General features: G+C 47.4%; 1 pseudogene; it reads right to left on the reverse strand.

Annotated features, from left to right (window-relative positions):
- LOC140411363 (NACHT, LRR and PYD domains-containing protein 12-like) overlaps window positions 1–15,256 on the reverse strand; it is a 43,236-nt pseudogene extending 27,980 nt beyond the window's left edge.
- Window positions 15,257–15,496: the final 240 nt, after the last annotated feature.

Below are 15,496 nucleotides of genomic sequence, written 5' to 3' on the forward strand. Positions count from 1 at the left end.
CCATATCTACTTTAAGATAACATGGCAGCCATGCTGTCTGGCCCCTGTGGTGTTCTTGTGGTCTGTCATCCATTAAACATGCCACCATTTACAAAACTGGGGATGCTCTTTTTTCCAGTATCCTCCAGTATCCTCAAGCCCAGTCTCTATCTGATCTAACATATAACTCCCATAAATTAAGCACATGATGGCCATGTATATATTTGCTGAGAGAAAATGCTGGAAATTGTCAGCAGGTCTGGCAGCGTCTGTCGGGAGAGAAAAGAGCTAACATTTCAAGTTCAGATGACTCTTTGTGAAAGAGTCATCTGGACTTGAAACGTTAGCAGCAGCTTTGACAAAGAGTCATCTGGACGTGAAACGTTATATCTTTTCTCTCCTTACAATGCTGCCAGACCTGCTGAGATTTTCCAGCATTTTCCCTTTGGTTTCAGGTTCCAACATTCGCAATAATTTGCTTTTTTATTTGCAGAGTGTCTTCTTTGATCTTCCTTAGGTTGTTAATTCTGTCAAAAAATATACTAATACAGTCGTTTCATCCTCACTAGCTCTGAGATGCTTCCTAACTAACACTATTCCATCCCGTCGTTCCATCAATCTAGTATCCCTTCAGTAGTCTTTCCAAGACCTTGTTTGTTTTTCTCACAAATCCTCAATTTCATGCGGCTGTTCTCCTGCAACCCAGATATATATTCATTCCCATAGCTCTCCTGCCATCTAATAACCAGACTGGTGAAATTAATGCCTATTGACATGTCGAATTGGATTCACCACTCCCTTATCTGTGTGTTTTTCAGTGCCGCTATTCAATCCCGGCGACTTGGGGTTGGTCCAATGGGAAAATTGACAAGCGGTGGAAGATGGAATCCCGCTTCCAACACATGGGGAAATGTGACACAACGCGCGAGATTCCCCGGCCATTCGCTGGCGGCGGGATTCACTGGGCGCGTCGGCAGCGTGGTGTAGTCAGCGTGGTGTGGTTTTAAACTCCCAGTGACAAGGAGCGGAATGCTACAAATCTCTAAATGATTTTACTTTTTTTTGGTTGAATGTTGTCAGTTTACTTAAAGGACATTTGCATGCCCTGGACGAATCGATGGACGTTTAAACTGTGGGCGGATTTATTCGGTCCCCAGGCCGCGTGTTTCTCGGTGACGCACCGGCATTTCAACAGTGCGTGCAGACTCCCTTAAATCAAAAACACTCGTCAGTTTTTTGAATACTGAGTAGGGACCTTTTCGAACAGGCACGAAACCCATGCTCTTCTCCGACCGGTCAACGTCGATCACCTGCAAGACAGAAATGAAATACAGATAGGTGATACTCTTTACCTCCCCGATTAACAGACAGTATGCTGTAAGCAACACAGCACTCAGCAAGAGATCGCACCGGCCCATCCTTGACGAGCTTGGCTTCCTTCTTTATTCTGATAAGAGCCAAATGCCGTTGAACAGACCAGCTCAGGCAAGATTTCAGGAAATGATGGAATTCAGCGCAACTTGTTTTAAGCGACGGCTACCAGTAGACTGCATGATGCCCTCTTGTGCATTTCTAATGAAGAAGGATGACAACTTACTTTTGTGGTTCCAAAGTATTGGTCTCTACCAAAAACTGATATAAAATCACAGTGTGGTAACTACGGAGGTAAGTTCCTTGTGTCCATTGCAGGGAAATACGATCCTTCCTGTACCCTGAATAGATTTATAATCGTGGCCGAAAGAAATCCATCTAAGGTTCAGGGTGGCTTTATACCAAAACATAGATATTGTGTTCATTGTGAGACAGCTCGAGGAACATGCCTCGAACCCATTCATTCCTTTTTGTTGATTGTTACGTGTTAAGGTACTATTGTAAAATATTTTGTCCGTCCTTTGTTCTACTTTATATCCATTCTCTGCTGTCTGTTTTCTGGTTAGCTGCTACAACGTTGCTGCACCATCTAGGAGTTCTATTTTAACCATAGATATGGAGCAGAGTTAGAACCCCTTATCGTGATGGACCAAGCCAGGTCACCACCCTTTGGTTATGAAATGAAAATCGCTTATTGTGTTGCTCTTTTTAGCCTTAGTCTATTTGCTCTGATTATGTCACCTTTGCTCACGAGTCGCCAGGTATCTTTATTATACCGCCACGTGGTTCAAGTTCAGGTTATGATTAATAATACAGCACACCGCTTAGTGAGTATTAAAACAACGGTCACACGAGCAATATTAATACCCTAATACTACTTTCTATATAACAAACCTATCACTACTGGCCAATACTTAACTTAGGAAGAGCCCACCAGGTCAGGGAAACGAATGGCTTGTCCAATCAGATCTGGCCCGCGGGATTCAAAAGGCTGCTACAGGTCGGTGGCTAGGTGTCTCTACTGGATAGCGATCGCTGGATTCAAACTTACAGTTGCCGGTTGCTGTTCTTGCGAATGTCTCGAGCAGGCGAAGAGGAGAAAGAGAGAGATCTGAACTTGGCCCCTCACTTTTATAGGGCCCAGGAGCTTCCCGCCTCCCGGGGCGGCCCTTGACCCTGAGTCCCAAGTGATTGGATTTGTTCCCAATCCCTGGGGTTGATGTGTCCAATGGTGAGGCGATTCCTCGATCGGGGGGTGGTCGTTCACCTGTCTTTGTTTCGGCCACTGCAGGCGCCGATAGGTCTGGCCCGGTATTCAATTGCTAATATGTTGCAATTGTTCCCGGGGATAGCCGATTTAACTGTGGATGTCTGAATAGATTGGCTGCAAACAGTCCTGAATGCAACTGCGAATACCTGGGTTGATGGGCTGTTGATAGCCCTGAGTATCAATCTGGGCTAACTTCCCCAGAGCCGAATATGCAATACTGTCTGCAGCTGCCTGCTTGTGTCTTGTTAGCTGCTTTTCCCAGCAGTCTTTCGGGTTAGCCATTTCAAACTGGGTTTTGGCCAGATTAATCGGAACACAGCCATTTTACGTGGCTACAATTGTCACAAGTAGGCTTCAATTAAGTTACTGTGAAAATCCCCTAGTCGCCACATTCCGGCGCCAGTTCGGGGAGGCTGGTATGGGAATTGAACCGTGTTGCTGGCCTGCCTTGGTCTGCTTTAAAAGCCAGCGATTTAGCACAATGTGCCAGAACTTGTGACGATGATTTGATAGACTTGGCAAGCAGTTAATCGGGAATGGAAACTTTGCAGCGTTCTCCTATTGGGACCTGGGGTTGGTGGGGCCAGAAAGAAAGTTCCAAAAGGAAGATGGATCTTTCGAAGAGTGACATTTTTAAAATCTTTGGTGGGAAGAGATTCAGGCGTGCTGCAATGTTAAATCTCTTTCTCTCTCCGCCTATTAATTTAGAGAGCTTTCTGCAGTCTGCAATTTCTGAGTGGATATATGGTTCTGACGACGCTCGCTACAAAGAGCTACGTCAGCAGCAAAGAACAATCTCACAACTATTAGTTCCTTTTTCATTTTAAACCTTTCACCACCATTTCAGCCGTGTGTGTCTGTCCTGAATGTGTCTAAGTGGAGGTTGAGACAGGGTTTAGGCATTATGCAGATTGTTTCGCCATTTTTCTGTTATTTATTCATATATTAATTTTTTCTCTTGTTATCAGTAAATCGCTTGTTAACCTTTTTGCTTATAAATCTGTTGTCTGTATCTCATTGGAGCAGCCTAGGACGAAACGCTCGACAGGTTTAGAAGAATTATTTGTTTATTCACTTATGTTGCAACCCCAGGGTCGAGAGGCACTGGAACTGACCCCGTGCTTGCCCGTGGTGTCGTGACGTCAATTACAGAATGACGTGCCAAGTACGTTCAAGTAGAACATCATCTGTTTACTTGAGTTCTCAAGTGCGGCGTAAAGCAATTCTGCATTGCAACACCAGGTTTCTTTAAGTTATTTCTTCCGTGAGCCCTACACCACGCTGCCCCAGACCTTGAAGATGTGGCTTGCGACGTCTCAGCACAATAGGAAATAATACTTAGGAGTTAATAATTCAGGAAGCCCTTTACGCCGAAGTTTATGTCCTAGATTACTCGCAAAACGAGAAATTTGTACGTTATGGTTCACAGATTTTCTCCAAACTTGTAGACAGCAGTAAGCCTCGTGTGCAGAGAATTCTAAGAGGCTGCAGTGGTCAAATAATTGGCAAATGTAATATAATTTGGGAATATGTGAGATTACCCACTTTGGTGGAAAAAACAGAAAGGCAGAATATTATCTGAATAGTGGCAGTTTAAGAAAAGGGGAAGTGTAAAGAGTCCTGGGTGTCATGGTGGAACAATCCCTGTGAGGAAATTTAATGGCATGCTGGCCTTCGTAGTGAGAGGATTTCAGTATCGCAGTAGGCATGTTTTGCTGCAGGTATACAGGGCATTGGTGAGGTCACACCTTAAGTATTGTGTGCAATTTTGGTCTCCAAGTTTGAGAAACGACATTATTGCTATTGAGGTTGTCAAGCGAAGGTTCACCAGTCTAATTGCCGGGATGACATGACTGGACTTGTACTTACTGGAGTTTCGAATAGTGAGAGGGACCTCATAGAAACATGAAATCCTGATGGCTTAGACAGGCTAGATGCGGGAAGAATATTCCCGATGTTGGGGAGGTCCAGAATTTAGGGTCCCCGCCGAAGAGTAAGAGGTAAGCCATTCAGGACTGAAAAGAGGAAGAACGTCTTCACTCATAGTTGTGAACTTGTGGAGTTCTCGGCCACAGAAAAGCGTTGTGGCGATTCCGATGGGTATATTCCAGAGTCAGCTGGACGTGGCCTTTCCGGGTTAAGGGATCAAGGGGTATTGAGAGAAAACGGGACTGGGAGACTGAATTTTCATGATCAGCTATCGTCATATTGAATGGTGGTGCAGGCGCGAGGGCGGAATTGCCGATTCCTGCACCTAATTTCTATGTTTCTATATTTTAGGGACTGTTTGGATTGAGCATAATCGATGGAAAACATTGAGTTCTATAATAACCTTTGCCAATTTCCAGCGTTATTCAACCAGCCATTTCCATCGATGATGAACTATTTTGAAAGCTTCAAATTCATGAGATTCATTACTTCCAATGATGGTTCTCTTTATAACAGGATAACAGAGGGAAGGCGAACAAGTGCTGAGAAGGGTTCACAGCAGAGAGGTAAAGTACCAATTGTGGCAGTAGAGGTATTACGGTACCTGGTAATGCTGGAACACCATTGGTAGAAATTGTATGCTTCCTATTGGTCAAGCTGGATGGTAGCTCAGCCCTGCTAGGCGGGGTATAAGAGCCCATGCCGCCCCAGCAGCCTTCATTCTGTACCCGAGCTGTTGGGGGAAACATCTAGCTTATTAAAGCTTTCAGTTGGACAATAACCTCGCTTTGGTAGTCATTGATCGTGCATCAATTTAATAAGCTAGATTTAAAAGGATGGAGCTCCTAATCAAGCCGGAGTGTCTGCAGCTCAGCCCCCATGCGGTGAACTCAGCGGCAATCTTCAAGCACTGGCTGGCGTGTTTTAAAGGCTATCTCTGGATGGCCGAAAACACATCCACGCGAGAACAGAAAATGCAAGTCCTGCACTCGAGGGTGAGCCCGGAGATTTACACCCTCATCGAGCAAGCGAAAGACTTCGATGCGGCAATAGAGCTGCTAAAAGGACATTATATTCGCCCGGTAAACCAGGTCTACGCCCGACATCTGCTAGCGAAGAGGCAACAAATCCCTGGGGAATCGCTGGAAGAATTCTACCGTGCACTCCTGGTGTTGGGGAGAAACTTCAGCTGCCCGCAATTTTCGGCGAGCGAACACACTGAACGCCTGGTGCAGGACGCTTTCGTGGCAGTTATGCTGTCCTCCCAAATCCACCAGCACGACACTCTAGGTCTCAAGGATGCACGTGCCCTTTCTGTGGCCTCCAGAAAAGCCCACGCTTACGTTCCCGACCGCGCAGCAGCCCCCTGGGCAGCGTGGAACCCCCTCCGCAGCCGACCCCGAGACATCCCCCATTCCCCCCACAAGCTTGTGCTGCAGGGCAGCCTGGCAACCCCGAGGGGCCCCGCTGCTACATTGGCGGGCAGGCCAAGCACCCCCGCCAGCGCTGCCCGGCCTGCGCATCCACCTGCAAGGGATGCGGTAAAAAGGGCCATGTCGTGGTGGTATGCCAGGCCCGTGCGGATGCCGCGGTCTCCAGCTCGGCCGACCACACACTGCCCGAGGAAACACTCAACTGCTGCGATTAGCCTCGGTGACTCTGGATCAATCCCGGCCTCAAACACTCTCAACTGCTACAACGACTGTATTCATCAACGGGCACGAGACATCCTGCCTAATCGAGCCTGGGAGCACGGAGAGCTACATACACCCCAACATGGTAAGGCGCTGTTCTCTCCTCATCCACCCCGTTAATCAAAAAATCTCCCTGGCCTCCGGTTCCCACTCAGTAGAGATAAAGGGGTTTTGTGTAGCAAACCTCGCAGTCCAGGGAAGGAAGTTTAAAAATTACCGGCTCTACGTCCTTCCCCACCTCTGCGCTGCCACACTCCTAGGTTTAGACTTCCAGTGTAATCTCCAAAGTCTAACTTTCAAATTCAGTGGCCCAACACCCCCCCTCACTGTTTGTGGCCTCGCGACCCTTAAGGTCGACCCGCCTTCCCTGTTTGCGCACCTCACACCGGATTGCACCAGGAGCAGCTGGTACAGTGCCCAGGACCGGATCCTTATTCGGTCAGAGGTCCAAAGGCTACTGAGGGAAGGAGTCATTGAAGCTAGCAACAGTCCCTGGAGAGCTCACGTAGTAGTAGTGAAGACCGGGGAGAAGCATAGAATGGTCATCGACTACAGTCAGACCATCAACAGGTTTACGCAGCTGGACGAGTACCCTCTCCCTCGCATATCCGACCTGGTAAACAGGATCGCGCATTACAAAGTCTTCTCCATGGTGGATCTCAAGTCCGCCTATCACCAGCTCCCCACCCGCACTAGTGACCGCAAATACATTGCCTTCGAGGCAGATGGGCGGCTCTATCACATCTTAAGGGTTCCCTCCGGTGTCACCAACGGGGTCTCGGTCTTCCAGCGCGAGATGGACTGAATGGTTGACTGGTACGGTTTGCGGGCAACATTCTCGTATCTCGATAATGTCACCATCTGCGGCCATGACCAGCAGGACCACGACACCAACCTCCGAAAATTCCTCCAGACCGAAAGATCCTTAACCTTACATACAACAAAGATAAATGCGTGTTTAGCACCGACCGCCTTGCCATCCTCGGCTACATAGTGCGAAATGGAGTTATAGGCCCCGACCCGGAATGCATGCGCCCGCTTATGGAGTTGACCCTCCCTCACTGCTCCAAGGCCCTGAAGCGCTGCCTAGGGATTTTCAGTTATTACGTCCAGTGGGTCCCCAACTATGCGGACAAGGCCCGTCCCCTGATCCAATCCACAGCCTTTCCCCTGTCGATAGAGGCTCGCCAGGCCTTCAGCCGCATCAAACCGGACATTGCAAAGGCCACGATGCACGCCATTGCCACGTCCCTCCCCTTCCAGGTCGAGAGCGACGGGTCTGACGTAGCTCTGGCGGCTACCATCAACCAGGCGGGCAGACCCGTGGCCTTCTTCTCACGTACCCTCCATGCTTCTGAAATCCGCCACTCCTCAGTCGAAAAAGAGGCCCAGGCCATAGTCGAAGCTGTGCGGCATTGGAGGCATTACCTGGCAGGCAGGAGATTCACTCTCCTCACTGACCAACGGTCAGTTGCTTTCATGTTCGATAATGCACAGCAGGACAAGATAAAAAACAATAAGATCTTGCGGTGGAGGATCAAACTGCCCACCCACAACTACGAGATCTTGTATCGTCCCGGGAAGCTAAACGAGCCTCCTGACGCACTGTCCCACGGCACATGTGCCACCGTACAAGTGGACCGCCTCCGAGCCCTCCACGAGGACCTCTCCCACCCGGGGGTCAGTCGCTTTTTCCACTTTATCAAGACCCGCAATCTGCCCTACTCCATCGAGGTCAGGACAGCCACCAAGGACTGCCAAATCTGCGTGGAGTGTAAACTTGGACTGTTTAGCACAGGGCTAAATCGCTGGCTTTGAATGCAGACCAAGGCAGGCCAGCAGCTCGGTTCAATTCCCGTAACAGCCTCCCCGAACAGGCGCCGGAATGTGGCGACTAGGGGCTTTTCACAGTAACTTCATTGAAGCCTACTTGTGACAAGGAGCGATTTTCATTTCATTAGGGGCTGGTTTAGCACAAGGCTAAATCGCTGGCTTTGAAAGCAAACCATGGCAGGCCAGCAGCACGCTTCAATTCTCGTACAGCCTCCCCGAATAGGCGCCTGAATGTGGCGACTAGGGGCTTTTCACAGTAAGTTCATTTGAAGACTACTTGTGACAATAAGCAATTTTCATTTCATTTTCATTTCACTTCTACCGGCCAGAGAAAGTGCACTTCATAAAGGCTTCCCGTCCCTTTGAATGCCTCAGCATGAACTTCAAAGGCACCCTCCCCTCCACCGACCGTAACATGTACTTCCTGAACGTGAAGAAGGTACGATCATGGATTGACGATTGGCTGTCAGGCAGAAGGCAGAGAGTTGGGATAAAAGGTTCTTTTTCGGAATGGCAACCGGTGACGAGTGGTGTCCCGCAGGGTTCAGTGTTGGGGCCACAGCGGTTCTCTTCATATATTAACGATCTAGATGACGGGACTGGGGGCATTCTGGCTAAGTTTGCCGATGATACAAAGATAGGTGGAGGGGCAGGTAGTATTGAGGAGGTGGGGAGGCTGCAGAAAGATTTAGACAGTTTAGGAGAGTGGTCCAAGAAATGGCTGATGAAATTCAACGTGGGCAAGTGCGAGGTCTTGCACTTTGGAAAAAAGAATAGAGGCGTGGACTATTTTCTAAACGGTGACAAAATGCATAATGCTGAAGTGCAAAGGGGCTTGGGAGTCCTAGGCCAGGATTCTCTAAAGGTAAACTTGCAGTTTGAGTCCGTAATTAAGAAAGAAAATGCAATGTTGTCATTTATCTCAAGAGGCTTGGAATATAAAAGCAGGGATGTACTTCTGAAGCTTTATAAAGCATTAGTTAGGCCCCATATAGAATACTGTGAGCAATTTTGTGTCCCACACCTCAGGAAGGACATACTGGCACTGGAGCGGGTCCAGTGGAGATTCACATGGATGATCCCAGGAATGGTAGGCCTAACATACGATGAACATCTGAGGATCCTGGGATTATATTCATTGGAGTTTAGGAGGTTGAGGGGAGATCTAATAGAAACTTACAAAATGATGAATGGCTTAGATAGGGTGGACGTAGGGAAGTTGTTTCCATTATTAGGGGAGACTAGGACCCGGGGGCACAGCCTTAGAATAAAAGGGAGTCACTTTAGAACAGAGATGAGGAGACATTTCTTCAACCAGAGAGTGGTGGGTCTGTGGATTTCATTGCTACAGAGGGCGGTGGAGGCCGGGACGGTGAGTGTCTTTAAGACAGAAGTTGATAAATTCTTGACTTCTCGAGGAATTAAGGGCTATGGAGAGAGAGCGGGTAAATGGAGTTGAAATCAGCCATGAGTGAATGGTGGAGTGGATTCGATGGGCCGAATGGCCTTACTTCCGCTCCTATGTCTTATGGTCTTATGGTCTTATGGTGATTGACGAGCACTCCCGGTTCCCATTCACCGTCCCCTGTCCCGACATGACCGCAACCACCGTCATCAAGGCCCTCCATAGCATCTTTGCACGGTTCAGGTTTCCCGCCTCCATACATAATGATAGGGGGTCCTCCTTTATGAGTGACGAACTGCGTCAATTCCTGCTCAGCAAGGGCATCGCCTCGAGAAGGACAGCCAGTTACAACCCCCAGGGTATCGGGCAGGTAGAGAGGGAGAACGGAACGGTCTGGAAGACCATCCTACTGGCCCTACGGTCTCTATCTCCCAGTCTCCCGCTGGCAGGAAGACCTCCCGAATGCCCTCCACTCCATCCGGTCACTGCTTTGTACCACAACCAACCAGACACCTCACGAACGTCTTCTTGTCTTCCCCAGGAAGTCCTCCTCTGGGACCTCGCTCCCGACCTGGCAGGCAGCTCTCGGACCCACCCTGCTCCGAAAACAGGTGCGGGCGCACAAGTCAGACCCGTTGGTCGAGAGGGCCCACCTTCTCCACGCTAACTCCCAGTACGCCTACGTGGCGTACCCCGACGGCCGACAAGATATTGTCTCTCTACGAGGCCTGGCGCCCGCCGGAGCCCTACGCACACCCCAGCCACCAGTCCCACCCTCCCCTCCACCAGGGCACCTTACAGGAGGATCGATCCTTCTGCCGGCCCCGTCTAGGCCCCACACCCAGCGACGCACCCCTCAGGCGCTCCCTTCCCAGCTCAACCGTTTACCCCACCAGGGTAAACTAGGGGTGTCGAAGCTGCCACAGAGATCGAGGCCATGCTCCCGGAGTCACAGACGCCCGAGCTTCCACCGGAGTCACCGCCAAAGCTCTGACGATTACACAGGACGACCAGGGCCCCTAGATCGACTGATTGCTTCATTTTAAATTGTAAATTTCACTCATAAATTGTAAATAGTTACTAGAATTGTTAATAGTTACAAAACGCTGTACGGAGGTATTACGGTACCTCCATAACTAATTATACCATGTTGCCATGTTTGTATGTTTGTAGTATCAGGCCACCACCCCCGCCGGACTCTTTTTTAACAGGGGGCGAATATGGTAGTAGAGGTATTACGGTACCTGGTAATGCTGGAACACCATTGGTAGAAATTGTATGCTTCCTATTGGTCAAGCTGTATGGTAGCTCCGCCCTGCTAGGCGGGGTATAAGAGCCCCTGCCGCCCCAGCAGCCTTCATTCTGTACCTGGGCTGCTGGGGGAAACAACTAGCTTATTAATGCCTACAACCTCGTTTTAGTGGTCATTGATCGTGCATCACCAATGAATTAAACTGTCCGTGTAAGTCGAGATGTGCAACATTCTTGCAATTGTTTCACTCCTCTTTGAGTCCAGGCTTATGTAAAAAAAAATGGGCAGCAGGGTAGCAGACTGGGCAGCACTGGTGCTTCACAGCTCCAGGGCTCCAGGATCGATTCCCAGCTTGAGTCAGCGTCTGCGTGGGTTTCCTCAGGATGCTCCGGTTTCCTCCCACAAGTCTCGAAAGACTTATGTAATTTGGACATTCTGAATTCTCCCTCAGTGTACCAGAACAGGCGCCGGAATGTGGCGACTAGGGGCTTTTCACAGTAACTACATTGCAGTGTTAATGTAAGCCTCCTTGTGACAATCAAGATTATTATTAGTAGTATGAAAGGCTTTGCGTATTGGATTTTATACCTCGACACATAAAGGCATTTGGAAAAAGTCACATACATGCTTTTCACTGCACTCTTACATGCTGGTAAGTCCAGATCACAAACCTGAAAACCTTATACTGAACCCAGACAACAAGTATTGCGAAAGTACTTCTGGGAGCCCAGTTGCATTGGTAATGCATATAATTAGAATGGAGGACCATCACATTGCGAGACGTTGCTTATATGGGGAGTTAGTGTATGGGAAAGAAAGAAAGATCGGCCTCACAGGCGCTACAAATACATTTGTTTCAGTAAAAACAGAAGAAATATCAATATTCGGGAAACACTGTAACTGTCAACAGGAAATGGAACAGTTGGAGTTTACAAAAGAACTGTACACATGCAAACACGGTTAGCGAGTTGCAGTTATATGCGAGTGAGTTTGACAAAGTGTGATAATTTCTTGGCTATGTATTTTGCGTGTTGATTTTGCATGCTGTATTAGGTTGCGAACTTTGTGGCACGGTGACACAGTCGTTGGCACTGCTGCATCACAGCACAGTGCCATGTACCGGGTGGGTCACAGAATCCCTACAGTGCAAAATGATACCATTCGGATTAAGAGTTTATACTGGCCCTCTGGAAGAGCATCCAGCCTCGAGTCAGGCCCCAAAATACATCCGCAGATGTGCAGGTTCGGTGGATTGGCCATGAAAAATTACCTCTTAGCATTCTAAAGATTTGGTGGGGTTATTGGGGTAATGGGATAGGGAGTTTTGTGGAACTGAGTAGCGTGTTCTTTGATAGGGTCGGTGTAGATTTGCTGGGCCGAATGGTCTCCTCCTGTACTGTAGGGATTTTGAGATGAACCCGGCTACATGGCACTGTGCTGTGATGCATCAGTTCTACCCATTGTTTCTATGCTTCTTCTATGATTCTAATTAATCGTTGCCCGATATCATTGAAGTCGCTGCCTGCTACCCGATCCTGTCTTCAATACTGTTGTTCGTCTGAAAATGTGGCTGGTGAAGAGAAATACAAGCAGCACATCAGCAATCCCCTCAATGGCTGGCTGCTCGTCAGAATGCAGCTTCTGGATTCTATGGGTCCCTGCAATAATATGGAGTTTGACTTGGCAGAGCTCAAGATTAACTGAAGTATTAAATAGTGACGGGGAAGGGCTACATCGTGACAGATAATAAATATATTTATTTCACAATTAAAGTTCAAAGCCTATTTGATATACAATGTCTGCAATAACGTCCTTGAAAACTGAGGTGGCGTGCCATAGATTTATGAATAATTTAAATTACTCAAGGGCGAGAACGGTATTACAATCACAACCAACTGATGTTGGTGGGCAACCCAATCATTTCGCAGTGCAGGGTGCAGTATCTGAGGCTCAATAGGCAGCAACCTAACAGTGTTTTGCATTTTTCCACGCCCTAGACAATCCGCTTGGTATACATTGCATGATGAAATGACAGATCAAAAAAACTCTCTTCAAATAATATGCATTTGGTTCATTTTATTGGTAGTGTTATTCCGGACCAATATCCATAACTGAAAGCTTTAAAAACAAGTTCGTTCTTGTTCCCGACTCTCGTGTCATATACAAAAAGACAAGATGCACAGCTGTTTCCTTTGCAGACCAACAGAACACTGTTACAACGTGGCTCAGAACACCGTTATCAAATTAGTTACGCTCCCTTAAATTGAGCACATAGTAAGGTATCAATTGATTAAATAAAATGCCGAAGTATTTCATTCTGCAATTGACCATTGCTGCAGGGTTGGCTTGCAAGGACAGTCCAAAGATACTTCCTAAAAACTAACGTGCCTGCTGACCATGGGCACACATATAATACAACGAAAGTAAAGGCAATTCACTAGAGCACGAATAGCCTTTTGGATAATCTAACCAATCTTTTACATTTCCTTCTATTAGGGGTTAGATGTCTAAGTCCATGCAAAAAAAAAACATCATTCAATCTGTCACAACCTATTTTATGCAGTACGATGAATGGAAAATGCCTTTCCCATATATTGTATTATACTCATTTGGTGCAGGAAAAGTTAAACGTGTGTTTGAATGCTGCAGTCATGTTTGTAAAATAGTCTTGCGTTAAAAGGTTGGGAGCCAGATGTGCAATTAAAACTTCGTGAATAGTTTGAGCTAATGGAATTTGTTTTTGATTAAGGCGATTCGCTGTGGAGTTAATTAGATTTCAGATTGGCAAGATGATGTGATTGCTTGTTGGTGCTTGGGTAGCAGGCATTTTGTAGGAAAAGCAGGCGCCTACTTATCTGAATCAAGCAGTGTCCAGAAATGAAATTCTTTCCTCTCTGCAGCTTAGTTCAAAGAGATTAGCAGTCTTTAAAGCAGTGTGGACTCGCCTGAGAACAAGGGGAGCTGAAACAAGCTGAGAAACAACTTCTAAAGACATTCAGCCAGAGCTTTTGTCTGGTTCTGACAGGAGTCAGATCTTGGCCATAAGGTATTTTCCAACGATCTCTCTTTCCCTAAGCACATCTCCAGCATGTATTTCTAAGTTCCATTGGAAGTTGCAGTGGGTTGAAAGCTCATATGTTCTTTTTTCTTGCTGTTGAAGTCGGAATAAAGATAGCATTTAATGGCATTGTGTTCACTGTATTGAGTAATATTGCTTAAGGGACAATTGCAGGTTATGTTCTGGTATGATGTTTCAGTGAAAAGTGTGTCTTTATATACCATTCCCTCTTTATTCGTGTAATCACTCCTGGAGCGAGTTATACTTTCCTCACACTCGTAGAAAATTAAAATGAAATATTGGAGTTTCTGTCCAGTATCCTGGCCACTTTCGGCTTTGGTCTGGTATTGAAATAATAGGACACCCTCCAGGGATAGTTTAAACATGTCGATTTGAGGCTTGTCTTTGGAATAATTCAACCAAGCGTCTGATTCATACATACATACGTGAAGCCTGACGCTCAGGACCATTGTCATAATTATACAGGCACAGCGATGTACAAAGTCAATGCAGCAAAATACAAAACAAAACAATTAATTCTGGTTGGCTATGGAAATAGAGAGGGGTCTCGAGCTATATGGAATCTCAGTATTTATTGCCCAATCTTGAGAACGTTTAGGGTGGCACGGTAGTACAGTGGTTAGCACTGTTGCTCCACAGCTTCAGGATCCCAGTTTCGATTCCCGACTTTGGTCATTGTCGGTGCGGAGTCAAGCATTCTCAATGTGTCTGCGTGGATGGCCGTACTTATGTGTGTGGAACTTGGCTATCAGTTTCTGCTCGGTGATTCTGCATTGTTGCACATCCTTGAAGCCGCCTTGGAGAATGCTTACCAGAAGATCAGAGGCTGAAAGCCCTTGACTGCTGAAGTGTTCCACGACTGGAAGGGAACATTCCTGCCTGGCCGTTCTTACGTGATGTCTGTTCACCCGTTGTCACTGTGTTGCATAATCTCGCCAATGTACCACACCTCGGGACATACTTTCCTGCAGCGTATGTGGGACACAACATTGGCCGAGTCGCACGAGTATGTACCGCATAACCTGGTAGGTGGTGTTCTCACGTGTATTGGTGGTACCCATGTCGATGATTTGGCATGTTTTGCAGAGGTTGCCATGGCAAGCCCACGGCTAACTTCACAATGCTCCACTTCTCCAGCTTTCGCCCGAAACACATTAAAGAAGCCATCCCCTATGGAAAAGTCCTCCGTATACATAGGACCTGCTCAGACGAGGAGGATCGTAACAGACATCTACAGACGCTGAAAGATATTGTGGTATGAACGGGATCGACTCATCGATCGACAGTTTCAACACGCCACAGCAAAGAATCGCACCAACTCCCTCAGAAGACGAACACGGAACAAACCCGAAGAGTACCCTTCGTCGTCCAATACTTCCCTGGAGTAGAGAAGCTTACACATCTTCTTCACAGCCTTCAACATATCATCGCTGAAGAGGAACATGGTGTCAGGGCCATTCCCACACCCACACTACTTGCCTTGAAACAACCAGGCAACCTCAAACAGACCATTGTTTGTAGCAACCTACCCAGCCTTCAGGTGAACAGCGACCACGACACCACACAGCTCTGCCATAGCAACCTCTGCAAAATGTGCTAGATCATCGACATGGGTACCACCATTACACTTGAGAACACTACCCATCAGGTACGCGTTACATATTCGTGCGACTCGGCCAACGTT

This window comes from Scyliorhinus torazame, chromosome 4 (assembly GCF_047496885.1).
Source record: "Scyliorhinus torazame isolate Kashiwa2021f chromosome 4, sScyTor2.1, whole genome shotgun sequence".
NCBI lineage: Eukaryota > Metazoa > Chordata > Chondrichthyes > Carcharhiniformes > Scyliorhinidae > Scyliorhinus > Scyliorhinus torazame.